This window comes from Ranitomeya imitator, chromosome 7, assembly GCF_032444005.1.
Source record: "Ranitomeya imitator isolate aRanImi1 chromosome 7, aRanImi1.pri, whole genome shotgun sequence".
NCBI classification, from domain to species: Eukaryota; Metazoa; Chordata; class Amphibia; order Anura; family Dendrobatidae; genus Ranitomeya; species Ranitomeya imitator.
The window spans coordinates 197,212,535-197,239,529 of NC_091288.1; the positions used below are offsets into that span (position 1 = coordinate 197,212,535).

At 45.8% G+C, this 26,995-nt stretch overlaps 1 protein-coding gene across 1 annotated transcript in view; it reads right to left on the reverse strand.

Annotated features, from left to right (window-relative positions):
* Positions 1–26,995, reverse strand: part of MAD1L1 (mitotic arrest deficient 1 like 1) — a 740,224-nt gene that overhangs the window by 698,669 nt on the left and 14,560 nt on the right. The window lies entirely within an intron of this gene.

Here is a 26,995-nt window from a genome sequence, read left to right on the forward strand (position 1 = left end):
ATTCCAGGATTCGCGGCAGACTGTGCTCGTCGCTGATTGGTCGAGGCAACCTTTATGACATCATCGTCTCCATGGCAACCATTATGACATCTACGTCGATACTGTGCCCGTCGCTGAATCAGAGACGCGGGATGTCTACGTCCTTTATGACATCATCGTCGCTGTGCCCGTTGCTGATTGGTCGAGGCCTGGCGGCCTCGACCAATCAGAGACGCGGGATTTCTACGTCGATGCTGTGCCGGTCTCTGATTGGTCGAGGCCTAGCGGCCTCGACCAATCAGAGATGCGGGATTTCCAGGACAGACAGACAGACAGAAAGACAGACAGACGGAAAAACCCTTAGACAATTATATATATAGATATCTGTATGTCATCTCCTCCTGTATTAGACCTCGTTCACATGTTATTTGCTCAGTATTTTTACCTCAGTATTTGTAAGCTAAATTGGCAGCCTGATAAATCCCCAGCCAACAGGAAGCCCTCCCCCTGGCAGTATATATTAGCTCACACATACACATAATAAACAGGTCATGTGACTGACAGCTGCCGTATTTCCAACATGGTACATTTGTTGCTCTTGTAGTTTGTCTGCTTATTAATCAGATTTTTAATTTTTAAGGATAATACCAGACTTGTGTGTGTTTTAGGGCGAGTTTCATGTGTCAAGTTGTGTGTGTTGAGTTGCATGTGGCGACATGCATGTAGCAACTTTTGTGAGATGAGTTTTGTGTGGCGACATGCGTGTAGCAACTTTTTGTGTGTTGAGTTGCATGTGACAGGTTAGTGTAGCAAGTTGTGTGCAGCAAGTTTTGCACATGGCGAGTTTTGCGCGTGGCGAGTTTTATGTGTGGTGCGTTTTGAGTATGTGCAAGTTTTGTGTGAGGCAACTTTTGCACGTGTTGCAACTTTTGTGCATGTGGCAATTTTTCCATGTGTGCAAGTTTTGCGTGTGGCGAGTTTTCCATGAGGTGAGTTTTGCACGTGTGGTGAGTTTTGCACGTGGCGAGTTTTGAGCGGTGACTTTTGTGTTTCGACTTTTATGTGGTGAGGTTGGTGTATGTGTGCTGAGGGTGGTATATATGTTCAAGCACGTGGTAGTGTGTGGCGCATTTTGTGTGTGTGTTCATATCCCCATGTGTGGCGAGTATCCCATGTTGGGGCCCCACCTTAGCAACTGTACGGTATATACTCTTTGACGCCATCGCTCTCATTCTTTAAGTCCCCCTTGTTCACATCTGGCAGCTGTCAATTTGCGTCCAACACTTTTCCTTTCCCTTTTTCCCCATTATGTAGATAGGGGAAAAATTGTTTGGTGAATTGGAACGCGCGGGGTTTAAATTTCGCCTCACAACATAGCCTATGATGCTCACGGGGTCCAGACGTGTGACTGTGCAAAATTTTGTGGCTGTAGCTGCGACGGTGCAGATGCCAATCCCAGACACACACACATACACACACACATTCAGCTTTATATATTAGATTTACCAAATTATTCAGTTAATATTCTCAGTAATACAAAAGGCAAAAAAATAAACACACACACACACTAGGCCCTAAATCAGAGCGCCTCAGCGGAAAAAAATTGCAGCCACAATATTTCATAATGAAAAGATTAGCGAACAGACATTAATGAGCACAATTAGGTTTACGTGCCTCAGACACGGCCCTGATTTAAGAACACATATATAATATTTATGAGTACTAAACTCTGTATTGTACCACTGCGTGAAGGAATAAATAATGCTTTAAGATCGAGCCCAGCAGCTGCAATCTCGGGGTTATGGAGGAGAACGCAAGCACAAGGTTACATCCAAAATACCTACAACTTACAGAAGGCTATCCGCCATTCGGTTCCTATTTATTAAATGGTAATTTTTGGACTTTGCCAAGGGGGCGTGGCTCACAGGATTATACTGGAGAATTTCCTAGAGACATGCCCCCAAGGAACTGTGTAAGGCTATGTTCACACTTGCATACCGGGGCTTTGCCCACTTCTTCTGTGAAAGTTGTGGTCCCGTGCGGTTGGCAGGTGCGTCAAAATGATGTATCCGCATGTCATGCATACCCAATGTTAAAGATGGTATGCAGCACTCATGCAGAAGTAGGAGGACCTAAACGGAAGAAGTGCAGAAGTGGGCGGAGCTTCAGGGAGGACGTACGCAGCCGTCAGCAAAGCCTCGGTACGCAAGTGTGAACATAGCCCAAGTCATGCTCCTTGGCACATTCCAAGAGGTGAAAGGTGTTAAACCTGGTAGATGGAGTCAGGCATAGTGAGGGGTGCACGCATGTGGGGTGTATGCACGTGTTCCCTTCAACAAAGTATCCTCGTTGCGAAGTATCCAGAAGCGGAAGTTAATTCAATGGCAGTAGTTAGGGCAGGAGTTCGGGAACCCACACTTTGTACTCCCCTTTAACCATGAGCTTTATTTCTATCCTCCTGTGTGCCCTTCTCATCCACATTCACAGCCCCATCCCCCCCCTCCATCACCACTCATCCACATCAGCCCCTCTCTCCTTCCCTCTCCTATGTACAGCTCCCATGCACTTTTCACATTCCTGAAAAATCTCCGTTTATCTTGTCCAAAGCTATTGCACAATAAACCATGTCACAAATCCAAGAACCATTTGGTCTCTGTCTCTTTACGGCTACTTATTTCAGCGGATCTCTCTCCCAACCCCGGTCCTCCGCCAAGTTCAACCTCCCAGCGAAACCTTACTAACCTTATTAATATTAGTTGCACTCCATCTCCTTTAAATTGTGCACTCTGGAATCCACAGTCTATATGCAATAAGCTTTCTTTCCTACACAACTGCTTTCTTCACAACTCTCAATGTGTTGGCCCTCACTGAAACCTGGATTCAGGATTCTGATACCTGTCTCCCCTGCTGCCATTTTCCATGGTGGCTTACAATTCTCCCATTCCCCGAGACCCGAAAACAGACTTGGTGGTGGAGTAGGCATACTCATGTCGCCACAGTGCACGTTCCAGGTCATCCCCCTCCAGTTCCGTCATTCTCTTTCCCATCTTTTGAGTTTAACACCATCAGGCTTTTCCATCTCTTCTCCCTCAGAGTAGGGGTCATATACCGGTCCCCAGGCTCACCCGCCCAGTTCCTTGACCATTTTTCTGCCTGGCTGCCACACTTTATGTCCTTAGAATTACCAACCCTTATCCTGGGAGACTTCAACATCCCCATAAACGGCCCCACTTCCACATCTACATCCCAGATTATATCACTAACTATCTCCTTTATTGGCCTCTCACAGCTCTCAACCTCTGAGACACACAGATGGTAACACACTTGATCTGGTCTTGGTTCGGCTCTGTTCAATTTCCTACCTTGATAACTCACCTCTTCCCCTCTCTGACCACAATAGCCTCTCCTTCAAGCTCACAAATCCTCACCCACTCCAGCACACTCCTACCTACCACACATGCAGAAATCTACAAGCCGTTAACCCTCATACACTTTCAGACTCCCTACACTTATCACTGTCCCCAATCTCCTCTCTTTCCTGTCCTTATCTGGCTGTAAATCACTACAATGACACTCTAAAAAGCACCCTGGACCAAGTAGCGCCCCTCACCCTCTCAATCTCCAAACAGAGTAAGACAGCGCTGGCTCACATCACAAACTCGATTTCTCCGGTGATGCTGAACGTCTATGGAGGAAAACTTCATCCACTACAAATTTATGTTAAAGGGACACTGTCACCTGAATTTGGAGGGAACAATCTTCAGCCATGGAGGTGGGGTTTTGGGGTTTTTGATTCACCCTTTCCTTACCCGCTGGCTGCATGCTGGCTGCAATATTGGATTGAAGTTCATTCTCTGTCCTCCATAGTACACACCTGCGCAAGGCAAGATTGCACCTAGTGCAGGCGTGTACTACGGAGGACAGAGAATGAACTTCAATCCAATATTGCAGCCAGCATGCAGCCAGCGGGTAAGGAAAGGGTGAATCAAAAACCCCAAAACCCCGCCTCCATGGCTGAAGATTGTTCCCTCCAAATTCAGGTGACAGTGTCCCTTTAAATGACCTATATCTCTGCCCTTCACCTCAAACAGACCTACTTCACCATCCTGATCTCCTCACTATCCAGCAACCCAAAAAACTGACATCTTTTCACTCCCTCCTCAGTCCGAAAGCAGAAACCCCTATCACAGACATCTGTGCTGATGATCTGGCCTCACACTTAGACATTTGACCCCATCACAGAAGAAGTCTACAGGTTCCACTCCTTCTTATCCGACTACATGCAGTACTGACCCCATTCTCTCACATCTTCTCCAGTCTCTCTCTCCGGTTATCAGCACTCACTTAACTACAATCTTTAATCTCTTCATCTCCTCTGGTATTTTCCCCTTCTCCTGAAAACACTATCATTACTCCATTATTTAAAAAAAAAAAAAAACCCTCTCTCGATCCATACTGCACAAAACAGTAGACCAGTCTCCAGTCTCATCTCTCCTTCATCTCTAAACTCTTGGAAAGTCTGATCTACTCCCGCCTTAGGCTACTTTCACACTAGCGTCGTACGACGCACGTCGCAATGCGTCACTTCGCAGAAAAAACGCATCCTGCAAAGTTGTTTGCAGGATGCGTTTTTTCTCCATAGGCTTGTATTAGCGACACTTTGCCACACGTCGCAACCATCGTGCGACGGTTGCGTCGTCTTGTGGCGGACCGTCGGCACCAAAAAACGTTGCTTGTAACATTTTTTGGTGCGTTGTGTCTGCCATTTCCGACCGTGCATGCGCGGCCGGAACTCCGCCCCCTCCTCCCCGCAACTTACAATGGGGCAGCGGATGCGTTGTAATAATGCATCCGCTGCCCCCGTTATGCTGCGTTGACACAGGATGCGTCGGTACGTCAGACCGACGCACTGCGACGTGCCGACGCTAGTGTGAAAGTAGCCTTAGCGGTTACCTCTTCACAGTCCTGCTTCCGCCCCCTACATTCGTCAGAAACTGCACCCATCAAAGTAACCAATGACCTTCTGACAGCAAAACATAAAGGTGACCACTCTCTGCTCATTCTTCTCGACCTCTCTGCAGCTTTTGACACTGTTGTTTTTTTTTTTATTTTAATCGCAACAGTAAATGGGGCAAATGTGTGGAGCATCGTATGGGGCCACAATGTATGGAGCATCGTATGGGACCACAATGTATGGAGCATCGTATGGGGCCACAATTTATGGAGCATCGTATGGGGCCACAATGTATGGAGCATCGTATGAGGCCACAATGTATGGAGCATCGTATGGGGCCACAATGTATGGAGCATCGTATGGGGCCACAATGTATGGAGCATCATATGGGGCCACAATGTATGGAGCATCATATGGGGAATAATGTATGGAGCATCTTATGGGGCATAATGTGTGGAACATCTTATGGGGCCATCAACCTTTATGCAGCATTGTATGGGGCAAATGTTTCTATGGAGCACTTATGGGGCCATTATTAACCTTTGTGCAGCATTATATGGGGCATATTTTAATATGGAGCATTATATGAGGTGTATTTAGTATGGAGCATCTTATGGTGCCCATCATGAACTGTATGGAGCATTATATTGGGCTCCTGATTCAATATGGATATTCAAAAACACTTAACCTATTGATGTCTCAATTAATTTTACTTTTATTGGTATCTATTTTTATTTTTGACATTTACCGGTAGCTGCTGCATTTTCCACCCTAAGGCTTATACTCGAGTCATTAAGTTTTCCCAGTTTTTTTGGGCAAAATTAGGGGGGTCGGCTTATACTCGAGTATATACGGTAATTCCATTCCTCCGTGATACATATATTCTCATGTCAGTAAAAAGCGTTTCAGCATTTCCTATTAAGGCATATGTACGTCATAGTTGGGGGTCTTCAACTCGGGACCCCTATCTATAAACCGAAACAGGGAAAGCCTGCAGTTCTGTTAGATTCATTTGGTCGTGTATCACAAGGATAAGGATAATATATAATTTCCCCTCCATCAGCCACTGGCAATATAACTGCAGACAAAGTACGCCTGCGCCGGAGCATGAAGACAAGAAGAGGACGTCATCGTAAGAAGATGGGAGGCCACGGACCGGACCGCGACACCCATCGGACCGGACCGCGACACCCATCGGACCGGACCGCAGCGGGACCGCCCCTGGGTGAGTATAATCTAATCTCTTTTTCTCATCTTTCAGGATACATCGGGGGCATTCCAGAATGCTGTAGATAAGCCCCTGATGCTGGTGGGCTTAGGTCATCATCAATTTTGGGGGTGACAGGTTCCCTTTAAAGATACAGGGAAACTACTTTTAAAACTAGTACTAAACGATAACGCCTTATATATTTTCAGGAAAACTTGCAGCAGAATGTCTGTCTTCCCCTAGCTCCTCTTCCCCTCCATAGAACGTTACGAGCACCAACTGTCACCTCTTATCTCAGTAATAGAGAAGTGTCTGTTCGCAGAAGACGGATTTTATATGTGAATTGAGAATGAACGATCACTCCAGGAGAAGAAAGAAGCAGGTATCTCTGAAGAGATATATTATGAAGTTTCTTATCATCAGGTGTACTATTGATTTAAGAAAATAATAAAAAACTAGTTTTATTTTTAGGTTTAGTGTTCCTTTAAATTTCTTCTAGAGAAAGTAGAAGAATTTTATATACACCTCTGGCGAAGCTTTACTTGAAAGAATATTAAAAACGGGGGAAAAAGAAAAAAAAACATAGAAGTAACATGTCTTAGTTGATTAGCTGTCTAGAAACTTCATGTTCAGAAAAAGATTGTCGGGCCGGCGTGCCTTACCTTCTCCGAGGATTATTTAAAAGAGCAGCAGATGAAGGCGAAAGAAACGTTGCCTGGGGTAACCAGCTCAAATTAATGTCGACAGAACTGGGCCATTTGGGGGAAATGAGCCTTAGATATTGAGCTAAGATTTCTTCCCGGAAAGAAAGGACGGCTACTGATGAGGCTCTGGTGGCTCTTAACACATGTAAAGGCAAACGCCCGATGACAATTAGTCCCAGCTCACAAAGTGCTGACCGGGTCTTCTGTAACCGCGTCCTAGTGATGTCTGATTATTGCTCAGAGGCCTCCACCGCTACATTCTGCCTTACACCTGTCATAGTCACAACTGGTTTTCCCCAAACACTAGGCGGATAGCTGGAAAAGAGAAGAACTAAGACGCAGCGTCCCTTTAATTTAGGACTTTATTTTTTTTTTTTTCCCAAACAGAAAGAAAAAGAAAGTTAAACTATAGTGTTCTATATTTTGGGCTTCTTTTTTGGAAAATGCAAAAAGTTTACTTAAATGAAGCTTGTCTGTTTTATGACCCTTATCTGTTTACCAGAGTGGATGACCTCTGTGAAATCAGTGCTAAGATCCGTAAAGGGAATCTGTCAGCAGGATTTTACACCCCAAACTACATATATGAGCAGAAGAGCTATGATAGATCTGAAGCCTCTGTCACTCCAGCTCTATTCCCACCCAGTATCAACTACCACTGCTTCACTAATGGCTCCTTTGCCTGAAGTTCCTCTATTACTGAGAAAGCTTTTGAATTGATACGTAAGAAGGTGTAGATCTGAAGCCTCTGTCACTACACTTCTATTCCCAACCCTGTGCCGCCTCCTGCTTGACCGACTGTCTCTATGCTGTGTGACTTCAGGCAAATTGCTCACAGAAAAAAACCCTACTTGCTCTATAAAATCTAATTCTTTATTAAATACGAAATACCAATGCACTAAACAATACCATCACCAAAAAATACGACAATATTTAAAATAGAAAAGGCCCAGGATGGTGCCTTACCTTACTTCTAGGCCTCAAAACATCCCTGCCTGACAGCGGAGGTTGGCACCCTATATCCTGCACAGTGGTGCCCCCGCTCCACGTTGGCTCACCCTTCTCAACCCTATGTGCCCTGCAGGGAGTGGGGAGAAAGCACCTTATTAGAACGTGGGATTGTTAGGGAAGGGAACGGGATTGATAATTGTCAGAAATTGATAGCGGGCCTTAATCTATTAAAAAAAATCCCTATCCTGTCCCTGCCTGGCAGCGGAGGTTGGCACCCTATTAGATATAAACGCTAGTGGCGCCCCCGCTCCTCATCGTCTGTCCCAGACAAAACCCTAACATAGCAATGGGCAAATATGTGGATGAAGCAAAGAATTGAAAATGCTGGCAAAGTATGATCCCCCAGTATACTCTTATTGTAGAGACTGTTTTCTGGACAAATCGCATTGATGAAAAGGAGCTCTTGGGGTCGGGCTCCAACATGGTATATAAATGATTTTGTGATGAACCTGTATATATATATTTTTGAGGGATCATACTTTTCCAGCATTTTCAATTCTTTGCTTCATCCACATATTTGCCCATTACTGTGTTAGGGTTTTGTCTGGGACAGACGATGAGGAGCGGGGGCGCCACTAGCGTTTATATCTATTAGGGTGCCAACCTCCGCTGTCAGGCAGGGACAGGCTAGGGATTTTTTTTAATAGGTTAAGGCCCGCTATCAATTTCTGACAATTATCAATCCTGTTCCCTTCCCTAACAATCCCACGTTCTATTAAGGTGCTTTCTCCCCACTCCCTGCAGGGCACATAGGGTTGAGAAGGGTGAGCCAACGTGGAGCGGGGGCGCCACTGCGCAGGATATAGTGTGCCAACCTCCGCTGTCAGGCAGGGATGTTCTAAGGCCTAGAAGTAGGGGTAAAGGCACCATCCTGGGCCTTTTCTATTTTAAATATTGTTGTATTTTTTGGTGATGGCATTGTTTAGGGCACCAGTATTTTGCATTTAATAAAGAATTAGATTTTATAGAGCAAGTAGGGTTTTTTTTTTTTTCTGTGAGCAATTTACAGTTTCTACTCCATATACGGTACATTTTTTTCTGAGAGTGACGTCAGGCAAAGCAGCAGACACTCAAGCAGGAGGCGGGGAATAGAGCTGGAGTGGCAGAAGCTTCAGATCTACCAATAGCTCTTTAGCTTTATTTACATAGGTTGAAAAAACAAAAAAAGACCTGGGTACATCAAGTTCAACCTATCTCCACCAATTAAATACTGCATATCAATTCAAACACCGATTACTCAGCATCGGAGGAACAGACAGGCCATGTAAAGGTATTGCTGGACTGGTCTTTGAAAGAGCTACATGCGCATATACTGTAAATATTGTGGGGTGGAAAATCCTGCTGACAGATCCCCTTTCAATAAGATGCGTGTAATACCCAATTTCCCCTGCAGAGGCACTGCAACAGAATGTAACACTTCGTGATCGTTTTCTTTACAGGTCACAAGCTGATCATTTGGGGAAAGAAGTGGCTTTATAGAAGAAGGAAACCCTGTGATCAGCTTTTAACTGAGGATTTAGTTATTATTACTATTTATTTTATTTTATTTTTTTAACAGGATGGAATTTGCTCCGTGGTCAGTTTTGCAGAATTAATGTAATGTTTTTAGTCACCAGTTGTGCGAAAAATTAGACGCAACGGAGCTGTCATCCTTGATACGACATTGGATGTTTATGACACAATTTAGCATATGTAAATTAGGAGACTGCGGCACTAAACCCATTGGCAGCATTGTCGGGTCCTTCCTCGTCTTTCCATACCATGGGCATTTTTTTTAATGTTATCCGATATGCCAACGTTACTTTCCATTAACATCTAATACTGGTAATATGAGCTAATGAAGCGGCATCTGGAAATGTGTAAACATTTTTAAGTGAAGAAGTGGCGTGTGTAATGTGCCCCGTAATGTGCGGCTGCTCGGGATGGATTTCAGAATGATAGGAGAAGCTTCACCGACATCTTAGATTGGCGCACAGGACGTCGTGCGCTGGGATTGCTGCAGATTTGCATTGATTTTTACTTTTTAAAATTTGAAAATCCAATCATTCATTGTGCATTTTACCCTTCACAATGAAATTCTATAAAAAATAAATAAATAAAAAATAAAAAAGTATATATGAAAAATCCATCTATTTACCGTAGCAAGTTTCTCTTGCGATTTACCACTGAGAAATGTTCCGACTATCTGTGGGGTTTACAGAAGTCGGATCCCACTGTTCTAGTGTTTACCACCTCTGATGACAAATGTTTGGGGCTGGAGTACCTTTTGGACTTAATTATTAAAGGGAAAGTATCATATTCTATTATTTAGAATCAGGGTTCCAAGTTAAAGGGAATAGGTCAGTAGGATCAACCCTTCTAAGCCTATATGGCCATGTAGGACATAGGAGGTTGAATAAAATGACACCTTGATATATCGGTGATTCGATGTTTTATTCCTGAGAAATCCACATTTTTCTTAATATGTAAATGAGCTGTTAAGATCTATGGGCCGGACATAGATCTCCCCGAGAGTCTGCCTCCAGAGATTAATTTAAATGAAAGGGGGCGTTACTAGCAGAGCTGTGGAGTCAAAGTCAGAGTCGGTGTCATGGAAATTGAGGAGTCGGAGGTTTGGCTTACTGACTCCACAGTCCTGGTTACCAGTGAGACATGTAATGACTGACAGTCTGCTCCTGATCTACAAACAGGCAATCCCTGCATGTGTTGCGGCTGTCGAACAGCAGTGAGACATACAACTGCAGGCACTTGAACATAGTAATCGAGCAAGCTGCAGGCAGTCTATTAACACACGAGCATGCTCAGATAACACCTTATCCGTGCAGATTCGCTCATCGTTAATTATAACAATCTAACCTAGATGGGGGCAGGCGGGCATAACACATATGGAGACAAACGATCACATCTCTTCACCCATTTTCTAAAGGTCTCCGTAAAGGAGAAAGATAAAATCATTGCCTTGTGAATATCAAACAATGGATAGAACCCGGCTTTAGAAATTATTGGTTAAACTGCTTCATAAAGTATTAAAATTCTCATTAATAAAGCCCTCGGTAAACAATGTGTAATTATTGTGGCCGTGGTGGTTTCCGGTGTGAGACGCCGACTCTTTGAAGTGTGGAGAGAAGATATTAATAGGGTAATTTTATATTACTCGCATATATTTTCCTTATCTCCTGGCACGGCTGACCTTAAACAACTTCTTTTCCGTCTACAGTCCATAGAAGAAAAAAATCATTACCCCTCTTCCCCGCGATCTTCACAGGTTCTCCTCTCCTTTTATGTCTTAAACTCGCTTTTGTTAACCGAGCAATCAAGGCTAGAAAGTGCCGGCAAATTGCCGTGATCGCATCTATTGATAAGACGTTAGCAAAGCACAACCCTGAAGGCAGAAGCGTCTGCACTGGAATACCTGTCCACCCCAGAAGACTCTACGTTGTGTTCCGCAGATTTGCTGCCTTTGATTACATTTTTTTTTTCTTATTTGCTGAATCTAAGCAGAATGGTAAAAGTGAAGCATCTCCTGGACGATGTCCTGAACTGCAGTTCTCGGCAGCGACCACTACACAACTGTGTACTGTGGACAATCGGCTGCCACCAGAGCTGGCGACAGCTGATCAGTGGAGGTGCAGGGTGTCAGATCCTCACCGATCAGGACATTGAGGACCTATCCTATAAACAGGTCATCAATATCGCATTCTTGGACCCATTTGTCCAACTACCAACTCAGGGCATAAATGGTGCTGGAAATCTTTAAAGGGAATCTGTCAGCAGGTTTTTGCTACCTGATCTGAAAGCAGCATGATGTAGTCAAAGAAACCCTGAATCCAACGATGCATCACTTAGTTTACTGGGTGCAGCTATTCTGACAGATTTTAGCATGCAGCAGAGCTGAGAAAGCTAACCCCGCCCACACCAGGCTCTGTATTTACATTGTCTATTGACAGTGAGCTGCTTATCAAAGGAGGGGGCGGAGCTGGACTAGAAGTCACAGGAGCTGTAGTCCAGACTATGGTGATAAAACTTTCACTGTAAGTAAACAACAGCACACAACTTGATAAGTCAATACAGGGCAGTGCGTGCAGACAAGCAGTCGAGGACCCTCCTGTCTGACTGGTCTATCATGTGGCTCGGTCCCCGGCAGAGACTCACCTGTCCGACTAGTCTGCCATATGGTTCGGTCCTGGGTAAGGACCCGCCTGTCCGACTGGTCTATCATGTGGCTCGGTCCCCGGTAAGGACCCACCTGTCTGACTGGTCTATCATGTGGCTCGGTCGTCGGTAAGGACCCGCCTGTCCAACTGGTCTGTCATGTAGCTCGGTCCCCAGCAGAGACTCGCCTGTCCGACGGGTCTGTCATGTGGCTCGGTCCCCGGTAAGGACCCGCCTGTCCGACTGGTCTATCATGTGGCTCGGTCCCCGGTAAGGACTCACCTGTCCAACTGGTCTGTCATGTGGCTCGGTCCCCGGCAGAGACTCGCCTGTCCGACTAGTCTGCCATATGGCTCGGTCCCGGGTAAGGACCCGCCTGTCCGACTGGTCTATCATGTGGCTCGGTCCCTGGTAAGGACCCACCTGTCCAACTGGTCTATCATGTGGCTCGGTCCCGGGTAAGGACCCGCCTGTCCGACTGGTCTATCATGTGGCTTGGTCCCTGGTAAGGACCCACCTGTCCAACTGGTCTATCATGTGGCTCGGTCCCCGGTAAGGACCCGCCTGTCCGACTGGTCTGTCATGTAGCTCGGTCCCCAGCAGAGACTCGCCTGTCCGACTGGTCTATCATGTGGCTCGGTCCCCGGTAAGGACCCGCCTGTCCGACTGGTCTATCATGTGGCTCGGTCCCCGGTAAGGACCCGCCTGTCCGACTGGTCTGTCATGTAGCTCGGTCTCCAGCAGAGACTCGCCTGTCCAACTGGTCTATCATGTGGCTCGGTCCCTGGTAACGACCCGCCTGTCCGACTGGTCTATCATATGGCTCGGCCCCTGGCAGAGACTCGCCTGTCCGACTGGTCTGTCATGTGGCTCAGTCCCCGGTAAGGACCCGCCTGTCTGACCGGTCTATCATGTGGCTCGGACCCCAGCAGAGACTCGCCTGTCCGACTGGTCTGTCATGTGGCTCAGTCCCCGGTAAGGACCCGCCTGTCCGACTGGTCTATCATATGGCTTGGTCCCTGGCAGAGACTCGCCTGTCCGACTGGTCTATCATATGGCTCGGTCCCTGGCAGAGACTCGCCTGTCTGACTGGTCTGTCAAGTAGCTCGGTCCCTGGTAAGGAACTGCCTGTCCGACTAGTCCGTCATGTAGCTCGGTCCCCAGCAGAGACTCGCCTGTCCGACTGGTCTGTCATGTGGCTCGGTCCCCGGTAAGGACCTGCCTGTCCGACTGGCCTGTCACGTGGCTTGGTCACCAGTGGTTATTAAATCATGATTTTCTCTGAACTCTGCAGCGTTTCGAACGTACCCGGCTGAGATCATGCAGCCAGCGTCTCACAGTGGCTTGGGTCGGCATGCATTACCGGTTAGGTTCCCTTTAAACACTTGTAATGGAAAAGTTCTGAATACGTCACATATAAAAAAAAAAAACCCACATAGAACAATACACGAATATATGTCCGCTAGCATTGTAAACCGCTGAGTCTGCCACACTACAGTAATAGATATGGAGGAGGGGGATGAAGCTGCAGGAGGTGAGGCTGCATGTAGTGACTGGAAGTGGAGCAGACACTAGGGGGCATCCGATTGGCCCAGAGAGTTAGACACAGCAGAGTGGACTGTGTGGGTGGCAGGTAACTACACCGTACAAAGGCAAACGTCACACCAGGAAAAGTAATACATTTACACAAGTTCTGAAAAGGGTATATATTATAAGTTCCAAAATATGCAGGTTAGACATAAAATATCTAAGCGAGTGTCTGGTGGGGTGGAGGTCACCACGAAAACACCCCATTAGAAAGCACAACGTGCGGGAATATATTTTTTTTATAATAATCAGATTTTTCCATTAACTCAAAGTATGCAAAAAAAATATGTACTTTAAAAGAGTAAAAGAAAAACTGTCCTAAGCGCAGCTTTCTTCTGAGAGAAGCCTTTAAACGAACCTTCGGCCTGTAATCTTCAGGTCGCCTAGGTCATCAGCTAGTGAAAAGAAGGAAGGGAAAGGAGGGAGACAATTCTAAGAATAGGCCGGTCCTGTCCCCGTTTCGCCTTCACTGTGCCGAGCAAAATCAGCAGGCGCAAGCTTGATCTGCGTAGCCGCAGGCAGTAGGGCAGTCGCACAGTGTCATCTGGCGAGGATCAGAGACACGGGAACAGAATCCATCCCAGGGAGATATAAGGATCTTGTAAGAAAAGGAGAGCCCCAGAAGACAGAGCAGCCAGAGGATGATCCATGCGAGCGACACACGTATGTCACACAGCGCGGACACAGCTCTCCCATCCTCACACCTTCCAGGTGAAAGCTCGGCCATTTATGCTTCAGACCCGTTGTCTGACAGGTTACAGGAGAGTGGAAGCTTGTTCTCAGCCGCCATCTCTCCAAGCCTGCATGATCCTCAGTGGCACACCTAAAAAAGTTCTTTCCACCGACACAGAATGTTTGCAATTGTTTTCATTCTTTAATGGAAGAATCAAGTTATTGTATTTCTGTCTCACTCCTTCTCGTTACCCCTCTCCATAGAGAGAGTAAGAGGCAGCAGTAATGAAATCCCTTCCTACACTGCTTTATCCTAAAATTAACGGTGTGCGCATAGTCACCCATTTCTAGATTAGAACATTAAAAGGGACCCACATTCTAGAGGTGGGCGCAAGATCTAGAGGTAGGACCAGCATCTACCAGGCCATTTAGGGTGGATATGTGGTACAGGTCTAGTGATGAGTGAAAATGATCATTACTGGAGTTTACATCGGGCGCACACCTAGTATCGCGGGTGCTCACGTCCGCGCCCCGCATGCATTGCGGCTGTTAGCCAAAAACATGCAAGAATTGTCTGCCATATACTGGCAATCCCGCATTTTTTTTTGCTGTCTAAAAGCGGCGACAAATGCGGGTGCAGGGACTTGAGCGTGTTGCTCAAGCACCCGCGATACTCGGTGCGTACCCGAGCTCCAGATGCAAACTCGAGTGCATGACTCGCGGTAAAAAAAAAAAAGGGAGTTGTCTCTTAAAAGACCGCAGTTTTTGGAAGACAGCCTTGGCAGTGATCAGATGATCATCCCAGGTTCTACTTCTGGTACCCCAGCAAACAACTGATAATCCAGTGAGAAATTTCAGCCAGTCCCAGCATAATACCGGCTGCAGAAAAAGTCTAGTACATGGGCGGCCATTCATAAGTCATGCACAGCAACTCTCCATTCCCAAGAAGTGGTTCCCAAGCGGGTGCCACCTTCCATGATACTCATGTACTGTAATAGTGCATGTGGAGAAGTTTGGGGGGACACTTTTTATGCAACTCTTGGATGTAAACTTTTTTATAGTCACACAACCTTGAAAATGTATTCATACCCCGTGAACGTTTCCACATTTTTTCATGCTACGCCCAAAAACATAAATGTGTTTTATTTGGATTTTCTGAAATATGTCACAAAAATAAGCAGCAAGTATTTCTGAAGTGTAAAGGAAATGATAGAAGGTTTTGTACATTTTGTTTACAACTATAAAACTAAAAATTGTAACATGCATATGTATTCAGCTACCGTAGTATGATACCCCTAAATAAAATCCCGAGTGGCCAATTGTCTTCACAAGTCACATAATTAGTGGATCGAGTCCTCCTGGATTTAATTTACTCTCAGTATAACTACAGCTGTTCTGTGAAGGCCTCAGAGGTTTGTTTGAGAATATTAGGGATCAAACCGCATCATGAAAACCAAGGAAAACACCATACAGGTCAGGGATAAAGTTGTGGAGAAGAATAAAGCCAAGGAACACACCAGACTGGTCAGGGATAAAGTTATGGAGAAGAGTAAAGCCAAGGAACACACTAGACAGGTCAGGGATAAAGTTGTGGAGAAGAGTAAAGACAAGGAACACACCAGACAGGTCAGGGATAAAGTTGTGGAGAAGAGTAAAGACAATGAACACACCAGACAGGTCAGGGATAAAGTTGTGGAGAAGAGTAAAGCCAATGAACACATCAGACAGGTCAGAGATAAAGTTGTGGAGAAGAGTAAAAGCGAGTTAGGTTATAAAAAAATAGCCCCGATCGCCTGTAAATTTGGTGGAGACCAGGGGCTTATTACATTATATGTTACCCATTAAAAAGGGAAGAAAAAAAAAAAAAGACAATGATGCCAATCAACAGAAAAGGAAAATATTCTTTTGAGAAGGATGATTTAATTCAGCTAAGGCTTGTAATGAGCTGCGCTGCAATTATCTGAGAAAGCCACATTACTGGAAAGTTGGCAGGAGGCGAGTGTTAGTCCGCGTTAGACATTTGGATATCATCCACAAATCTCCTCCGAGAAGCCAGATGCCTCTGGCAATGGCCTGTGCAGGCGGCCATAGAAGACATTGCGGAGATGTATGTCTGGCCCTGCTCTTGATGAACAGAATAGACGCATCAAATCTGTGTCATCTCATTAATGGAGACAAATGGACAGGAGGCGTCATCGCCGGCTCATGGTTAATCACAGAAAGGTGCGACTGTCGCTGTCTAATCCATGTATGAGAAAAAAGACTTTGTGCTGAAAATATCATACTAATTTAATGGAGTTTTGCTTGTTGTCAGTGAATGAAAACTATCTGATTTATACCCAGAGGCGGAAAGATCGTCCTAAATGGCAGCGGATTTCAGCCCGTGAAAGTAAAAAAAGAAATGTTTCTATTCACAGACAGCAAGACAATGTGCTAATGAGCAGCAGACACACATTGGGAATTTGTCACAAATGGTTATTTTATACATTAGTCTTCATCCACACTGTGCTGGGGTAAGTTGTACCAAATTCTTGATTAATTTGTCGCCCCTTTCAGTTGCCTGTGCAACGGACTGGGGACGTTTCTATTGTAAAGTGACGCCACTTTTGTGGTGTACACCATGGTAGATCTGTCGGGCCGCGCTAAGCTATGCCAACTTTTTAAAAAGTTTAAAGAGTTGGATAAAAAAAAAAAAAAAAAAAGATGCAAAACTTAGGAGTTGTGCAAAAAAGTGCGACAATTTAACTATGTCGTAAAATGCCTTGACAAATGGGCCACCCAAAATTTTGGAAGGTTACTTAAAGGGGCAGTCACGTTACAAAAATTAATCTTGTATCATTAGGATATGTGATCACTTTATGATTAGCAAGGGGTCAAATCACTGGAACACCCACCCATTTTTAGAATAAAGGAGTCACAGTACTGGTTCAGTGAAAATTCCCTAAAAAGCCAAGCGGACCAGGCACTGCTTTGCATGGAAAGAAGAGAAAGTGCGGAATCAATGCTGCGTCTTTAAGAAATCAGGCGCCCTATAATCACAAATCAATGGAGTATCAATAGAATATGAAATGGAAGCATCAGAACCTCCCAAAATTCTGTATTAATCAGAAGAGCTGGCGCCATCTGGTGGATAATTTAAGGAACTTTTCTTGCACTGAACGCTGGACTTTTTACACATTGATTGAGTCCAGAACAAGACTAATAATCCGAAATGAAGGAACAGACATAGCTCAAAGGGAACAAAGGTCAGCACCATCCAAGAAAAAAAAAAAAAGACGCAAAAAAAAGAAAATCATCAAAAGGGTCAACATTATTTGTGCAACTACAATTTACGCAAACATTTTTCCACCTATTTTTATTTTGTGGAGCAAGCTATTTGATGAATTGGGGTCTTACCATACAAAGAAGTCATCAAAATTGTTTTCCATAAGGAAAACGGGGTATCCCCATGTCCATTAGGGAGTAGATGTAAAAAGAATATTAGCAAACACCTCCAATTAGAAATGTAGCATAGTTCCTCTGATTTACAATGCTGCTTACCCCATGTGCAGGGTACTGCAGTAGCTCAGGTATCCATGGTTATGATCACTCAGTGACAGTTAGTGGTTGTAACCATGGATACCTAAGCTACTGCAAAGCCCTGCACGTGGGCTAATCAGAAGAACTATACTACACTAGATGGTAGACTGATTCTAACGCATAGGGTATTCTAGAATATGTAAGTAGTTTATTTATGAATATTTTAGAATAATACATTGAATATACAGGATTCGGCCAACTGCGACCAATTAGCGAAGCGTGGTTCAAATCCCGCGCCAATTCGCGGCCCGACCGCGCCTGTCGCTGATTGTTTGCTGCCGGCCACGTAGTGTATAAAAGCCCACGTAGTAAATAGCACAGCCACGTAGTACATAGCACAGACACGTAGTATATAGCACAGCCAGGTAGTATATAACATAACATAGTATATAACATAGTTATTAAGGTTGAAGGAAGACTTTAAGTCCATCTAGTTCAACCCATAGCCTAACCTAACATGCCCTAACATATAGCACAGCCCACGGAGTATATCGCACAGCCCACGTAGTGTATCGCACAGCCCACGGAGTATATAGCACAGCCCACGGAGTATATAACACAGCCCACGGAGTGTATAACAGCCTACATAGCGTAGAACACAGCCACGTTGTTTATAGCAGCCCACGTAGTGTATGACAGCTCACGCACGCAGTATATCACACAGCCCACGCACGCAGTATATCACACAGCCCACGTAGTGTATAACACAGCCCACGTAGTGTATAACACAGCCCACGTAGTGTATAACACAGCCCACGTAGTATATAACACAGCCCACGTAGTGTATAACAGCCCATGTAGTGTATAACACAGCCAAGTAGTATATTGCACAGCCACGTAGTATATTGCCCATCCCACGCAGTATATTGCACAGCCACGTAGTATAGTCGGTCGCTGATTGGTCGTGGCTGTTTTGCCGCGACCAATCAGCGACTTGGGATTTCCGTGACAGACAGACAGAAGGACAGACAGAAAGACGGAAGTGACCCTTAGACAATTATTTAGTAGACTAGATGGTAGCCCGATTCTAACGCATCAAGAGAATGGGGGTCCTCAAGGCCCATATGTGGATGAAGAAGTGGTGTTCATGCTCTATTAGGAATCTATTGGACTGATGAAGACCGCTACGGAAAGTGAATGGATGAGAATGGTGACTTATTTTTTTTTTGCTCATCTCAACGTAATATTGAGCACATCTGGACGGCGGGCACAATGCAGTCAGGGGGCAACGTTCTCCTGGAATCACCAAACCCAGACTCCTCCATCAGACGCCAAAGAAGTGTGATCCATCACTGAACAGAACATGTTTAATTCAGAATCCAGTAGTGTCGGCTTTACACCACTCCATCCGACACTCGGCATTGTGCTTGGTTGCACAGCCCGCGCAGTACACTGCACAGCCCGCGCAGTACACTGCACAGCCCGCGCAGTACACTGCACAGCCCGCGCAGTACACTGCACAGCCCGCGCAGTACACTGCACAGCCCGCGCAGTACACTGCACAGCCCGCGCAGTACACTGCACAGCCCGCGCAGTACACTGCACAGCCCGCGCAGTACATTGCACAGCCCGCGTAGTACATTGCACAGCCCACGTAGTATATTGCCCAGTCACGTAGTATATTGCACAGCCCACGTAATATATTGCACAGCCCGCGTAGTATATTGCACAGCCCGCGTAGTATATTGCCTAGTCACGTAGTATATTGCACAGCCCACGTAGTATATTGCCCAGTCACGTAGTATATTGCACAGCCCACGTACTATATTGCCCAGTGACGTAGTATATTGCACAGCCCACGTAGTACATTGCACAGCCCACGTAGTATATTGCCCAGTCACGTAGTATATTGCACAGCCCACGTAGTACATTGCACAGCCCACGTGGTATATTGCCCAGCCCACGTTAAATATTGCCCAGTCACGTAGTATATTGCACAGCCCACGTAGTATATTGCCCAGTCATAGTATATTGCCCAGCTACGCAGTATATTGCCCAGTCACGTAGTACATTGCACAGCCCACGTAGTACATTGCACAGCCCACGTAGTACATTGCACAGCCCACGTAGTATATTGCCCAGCCCACGTAGTATATTGCCCAGCCACGTAGTATATTGCACAGCCCGCGTAGTATATTGCACAGCCCGCGTAGTACATTGCACAGCCCGCGTAGTACATTGCACAGCCCGCGTAGTACATTGCACAGCCCGCGTAGTACATTGCACAGCCCGCGTAGTACATTGCACAGCCCGCGTAGTACATTGCACAGCCCGCGTAGTACATTGCACAGCCCGCGTAGTACATTGCACAGCCCGCGTAGTACATTGCACAGCCCGCGTAGTACATTGCACAGCCCGCGTAGTACATTGCACAGCCCGCGTAGTACATTGCACAGCCCACGTAGAATATAGCAATGTGGGCATCATATCACTGTTAAAAAAAAAAAAAGAATTCAAATAAAAAATAGTTATATACTCACCTTCCGTTGGCCCTTGGATCCAGAAATCGTTTACCGACGCTCCTCGCGCGCTCCGGTCTCAAGAGTGCATTGCGGTCTCGCGAGAGGATGACGTAGCGGTCTCGTGAGACCGTTACGTCATCCTCTCGCGAGATCGCAATGCATGGACCGGTCACCGGAGCGTCGCGAGCAGCGGCAAAGGCGCCGGAGGGTGAGTATATGATGATTTTTTATTTTTTTTATTATTTTTAACATTAGATCTTTTTACTATTGAGTATATGATGATTTTTTTATTATTTTTACCATTAGATCTTCTTACTATTGATGCTGCATACACAGCATCAATAGTAAAAAAGTTGGTCACACAGGGTTAATAGCAGCGTTACACCGCGGCATAACACGATCCATTAGCGCTGCCATTAACCCTGTGTGAGCGCTGACTGGAGGGGAGTATGGAGCGGGCACTGACTGCGGGGAGGAAGGAGCGGCCATGTTGCCGCCGGACTGTGCCCGTCGCTGATTGGTCCTGGCAATGGTCGTGGGTGTTTTGCAACGACCAATCAGCGACTTGGATTTCCATGACAGACAGAGGCCGCGACCAATGAATATCCGTGACAGAAAGACAGAAGGACAGACAGAAGGACAGAAAGACGGAAGTGACCCTTAGTATATATTATATAGTAGATCACTACAACGATTCCTCCATTTCACCGATGATGACACCTGTTATGGCTGGCAATCAGGCAACACAGCGTGCAGTAATCAGCGCACATACAGAGATCTGGCAATAACCAAAAACAATAGGACGAGCTCTGAGACGTGGAATCTCTGTAGACTGCAGTACCTGATCTATCCTCACACAACTATAAGCAGCAGTGGATTGCGCCTATCACTACCTATGCAACTCGACACTGCCTGAGGAGCTGACTAGCCTGAAGATAGAAATACAAGCCTGACTTACCTCAGAGAAATACCCCAAAGGAATAGGCAGCCCCCCACATATAATGACTGTTAGCAAGATGAAAAGACAAACGTAGGAATGAAAGATTCAGCAAAGTGAGGCCCGATATTCTAGACAGAGCGAGGATAGCAAAGAGAACTATGCAGTCTACAAAAAACCCTAAAACGAAAACCACGCAAAGGGGCAAAAAGACCCACCGTGCCGAACTAACAGCACGGCGGTGCACTCCTTTGCTTCTCAGAGCTTCCAGCAAAAGTTAATAGCAAGCTGGACAGAAAAAACAGAAAACAAACTAGAAGCACTTATCTAGCAGAGCAGCAGGCCCAAGGAAAGATGCAGTAGCTCAGATCCAACACTGGAACATTGACAAGGAGCAAGGAAGACAGACTCAGGTGGAGCTAAATAGCAAGGCAGCCAACGAGCTCACCAAAACACCTGAGGGAGGAAGCCCAGAGACTGCAATACCACCTGTGACCACAGAAGTGAATTCAGCCACAGAATTCACAACAGTACCCCCCCCTTGAGGAGGGGTCACCGAACCCTCACCAGAACCCCCAGGCCGACCAGGATGAGCCACATGAAAGGCACGAACAAGATCTGGGGCATGGACATCAGAGGCAAAAACCCAGGAATTATCTTCCTGAGCATAACCCTTCCATTTGACCAGATACTGGAGTTTCCGTCTAGAGACACGAGAATCCAAAATCTTCTCCACAATATACTCCAATTCCCCCTCCACCAAAACAGGGGCAGGAGGCTCCACAGATGGAACCATAGGTGCCACGTATCTCCTCAACAACGACCTATGGAATACATTATGTATGGAAAAGGAGTCTGGGAGGATCAGACGAAAAGACACCGGATTGAGAATCTCAGAAATCCTATACGGACCAATAAAACGAGGTTTAAATTTAGGAGAGGAAACCTTCATAGGAATATGACGAGAAGATAACCAAACCAGATCCCCAACACGAAGTCGGGGTCCCACACGGCGTCTGCGATTAGCGAAAAGCTGAGCCTTCTCCTGGGACAAGGTCAAATTGTCCACTACCTGAGTCCAGATCTGCTGCAACCTGTCCACCACAGAATCCACACCAGGACAGTCCGAAGACTCAACCTGTCCTGAAGAGAAACGAGGATGGAACCCAGAATTGCAGAAAAATGGAGAGACCAAGGTAGCCGAGCTGGCCCGATTATTAAGGGCGAACTCAGCCAACGGCAAAAATGACACCCAATCATCCTGGTCAGCGGAAACAAAACATCTCAGATATGTTTCCAAGGTCTGATTGGTTCGTTCGGTCTGGCCATTAGTCTGAGGATGGAAGGCCGAGGAGAAAGACAGGTCAATACCCATCCTACCACAAAAGGCTCGCCAGAACCTCGAGACAAACTGGGAACCTCTGTCAGAAACAATATTCTCAGGAATGCCATGTAAACGAACCACATGCTGGAAGAACAAAGGCACCAAATCAGAGGAGGAAGGCAATTTAACCAAGGGCACCAGATGGACCATTTTAGAAAAGCGATCACAGACCACCCAAATGACCGACATTTTTTGAGAAACGGGAAGGTCAGAAATGAAATCCATCGAAATATGTGTCCAAGGCCTCTTCGGGACCGGCAAGGGCAAAAGCAACCCCCTGGCACGTGAACAGCAGGGCTTAGCCCTAGCACAAATTCCACAGGACTGCACAAAAGCACGCACATCCCGCGACAGAGATGGCCACCAGAAGGATCTAGCAACCAACTCCCTGGTACCAAAGATTCCTGGATGACCGGCCAGCACCGAACAATGAAGTTCAGAGATAACTTTACTAGTCCACCTATCAGGGACGAACAGTTTCTCGGCCGGACAACGATCAGGTTTATTAGCCTGAAATTTCTGCAACACTCTCCGCAAATCAGGGGAGATGGCAGACACAATGACTCCTTCCTTGAGGATACTCGCCGGCTCAGATAACCCCGGAGAGTCGGGCACAAAACTCCTAGACAGAGCATCCGCCTTCACATTTTTAGAGCCCGGAAGGTATGAAATCACAAAATCAAAACGAGCAAAAAATAACGACCAACGGGCCTGTCTAGGATTCAAGCGCTTGGCAGACTCAAGATAAGTAAGGTTCTTATGATCAGTCAAAACCACCACGCGATGCTTAGCACCCTCAAGCCAATGACGCCACTCCTCGAATGCCCACTTCATGGCCAGCAACTCTCGGTTGCCCACATCATAATTACGCTCAGCAGCAGAAAATTTCCTGGAAAAGAAAGCACATGGTTTGAACACTGAGCAACCAGAACCTCTCTGTGACAAAACCGCCCCTGCACCAATCTCAGAAGCATCAACCTCGACCTGGAACGGAAGAGAAACATCAGGTTGACACAACACAGGGGCACAGCAAAAACGACGCTTCAACTCCTGAAAAGCTTCCACGGCAGCAGAAGACCAATTAACCAAATCAGCACCCTTCTTGGTCAAATCGGTCAATGGTCTGGCAATGCTAGAAAAATTACAGATGAAGCGACGATAAAAATTAGCAAAGCCCAGGAATTTCTGCAGACTTTTTAGAGATGTCGGCTGAGTCCAATCCTGGATGGCCTGAACCTTAACCGGATCCATCTCGATAGTAGAAGGGGAAAAGATGAACCCCAAAAATGAAACTTTCTGCACACCGAAGAGACACTTTGATCCCTTCACGAACAAGGAATTAGCACGCAGTACCTGGAAAACCATTCTGACTTGCTTCACATGAGACTCCCAATCATCCGAGAAGATCAAAATGTCATCCAAGTAAACAATCAAGAATTTATCCAGATACTCACGGAAAATGTCATGCATAAAAGACTGAAAAACAGATGGAGCATTGGCAAGTCCGAACGGCATCACCAGATACTCAAAATGACCCTCGGGCGTATTAAATGCCGTTTTCCATTCATCTCCCTGCCTGATTCTCACCAGATTATACGCACCACGAAGATCAATCTTAGTAAACCAACTAGCCCCCTTAATCCGAGCAAACAAGTCAGAAATCAATGGCAAGGGATACTGAAACTTAACAGTGATCTTATTAAGAAGGCGGTAATCAATACACGGTCTTAGCGAACCATCCTTCTTGGCTACAAAGAAGAACCCTGCTCCCAATGGTGACGACGATGGGCGAATATGTCCCTTCTCCAGGGACTCCTTCACATAACTGCGCATAGCGGTGTGTTCAGGTACGGACAAATTAAATAAACGACCCTTAGGGAATTTACTACCAGGAATCAAATCGATAGCACAATCACAATTCCTATGCGGAGGTAGGGCATCAGACTTGGACTCTTCAAATACATCCTGAAAGTCCGACAAGAACTCTGGGATGTCAGAAGGAATGGATGACGAAATAGACAAAAATGGAACATCACCATGTACTCCCTGACAACCCCAGCTGGTTACCGACATAGAGTTCCAATCCAATACTGGATTATGGGTTTGTAGCCATGGCAACCCCAACACGACCACATCATGCAAATTATGCAGTACCAGAAAGCGAATAACTTCCTGATGTGCAGGAGCAATGCACATGGTCAGCTGGGCCCAGTACTGAGGCTTATTCTTGGCCAAAGGTGTAGCATCAATTCCTCTCAACGGAATAGGACACCGCAAAGGCTCCAAGAAAAATCCACAACGTTTAGCATAATCCAAATCCATCAGATTCAGGGCAGCGCCTGAATCCACAAACGCCATGACAGAATACGATGACAAAGAGCACATTAAGGTAATGGACAAAAGGAATTTGGACTGTACAGTACCAATAACGGCAGAGCTATCGAACCGCCTAGTGCGTTTAGGACAATTAGAAATAGCATGAGTAGAATCACCACAATAGAAACACAGTCTGTTCAGACGTCTGTATTCTTGCCGTTCTACTTTAGTCATAGTCCTGTCGCACTGCATAGGCTCAGGTTTACTCTCAGACAATACCGCCAGATGGTGCACAGATTTACGCTCGCGCAAGCGACGACCGATCTGAATGGCCAAGGACATAGACTCATTCAAACCAGCAGGCATAGGAAATCCCACCATTACATCCTTAAGAGCTTCAGAGAGACCCTTTCTGAACAAAGCCGCTAGTGCAGATTCATTCCACAGAGTGAGTACTGACCACTTCCTAAATTTCTGACAATATACTTCTACATCATCCTGACCCTGGCATAAAGCCAGCAGATTTTTCTCAGCATGATCCACTGAATTAGGCTCATCGTAAAGCAATCCCAGCGCCTGGAAAAATGCATCAACATTACTCAATGCAGAATCTCCTGGTGCAAGAGAAAACGCCCAGTCCTGTGGGTCGCCGCGCAAAAAAGAAATAATAATCAAAACCTGTTGAATAGGATTACCAGAAGAATGAGGTTTCAAGGCCAAAAATAGCTTACAATTATTTCTGAAGCTCAGGAACTTAGTTCTGTCACCAAAAAACAAATCAGGAATCGGAATTCTTGGTTCTAGCATCGATTTCTGATCAATAGTATCTTGAATCTTTTGTACATTTACAACGAGATTATCCATTGAGGAGCACAGAGCCTGAATATCCATGTCCACAGCTGTGTCCTGAAGCACTCTAATGTCTAGGGGAAAAAAAAGACTGAAGACAGAGCTAAGAAAAAAAAATGCTGTCAGGATTTCTTTTTTCCCTCTATTGGGAATCATTGGTTTGGCTCCTTGTACTGTTATGGCTGGCAATCAGGCAACACAGCGTGCAGTAATCAGCGCACATACAGAGATCTGGCAATAACCAAAAACAATAGGACGAGCTCTGAGACGTGGAATCTCTGTAGACTGCAGTACCTGATCTATCCTCACACAACTATAAGCAGCAGTGGATTGCGCCTATCACTACCTATGCAACTCGACACTGCCTGAGGAGCTGACTAGCCTGAAGATAGAAATACAAGCCTGACTTACCTCAGAGAAATACCCCAAAGGAATAGGCAGCCCCCCACATATAATGACTGTTAGCAAGATGAAAAGACAAACGTAGGAATGAAATAGATTCAGCAAAGTGAGGCCCGATATTCTAGACAGAGCGAGGATAGCAAAGAGAACTATGCAGTCTACAAAAAACCCTAAAACGAAAACCACGCAAAGGGGCAAAAAGACCCACCGTGCCGAACTAACAGCACGGCGGTGCACTCGTTTGCTTCTCAGAGCTTCCAGCAAAAGTTAATAGCAAGCTGGACAGAAAAAACAGAAAACAAACTAGAAGCACTTATCTAGCAGAGCAGCAGGCCCAAGGAAAGATGCAGTAGCTCAGATCCAACACTGGAACATTGACAAGGAGCAAGGAAGACAGACTCAGGTGGAGCTAAATAGCAAGGCAGCCAACGAGCTCACCAAAACACCTGAGGGAGGAAGCCCAGAGACTGCAATACCACCTGTGACCACAGAAGTGAATTCAGCCACAGAATTCACAACAGACACCACATCAATCACTGCATCCCCCCAACCTTCCATTATTTTTTTTTATATATATTTTTTTTTAATTGGAAACAGTATGAAACCTGCCTAAAGCTAATTATTAAAGCGTGGCCATAAATTATCTCCTTGGGCACAATCATATCCCCTCCCCCCGATATCTTTCCCCACCGTTCCTTAATAAATACATATTCGCTCTCGGTGTAACGTGGCTTAATCAGAATCGCGCCGCTTCCTCCGAATGGTCTCATTTTAAATGAAGATGTTATTAGTCTGGAGCAACA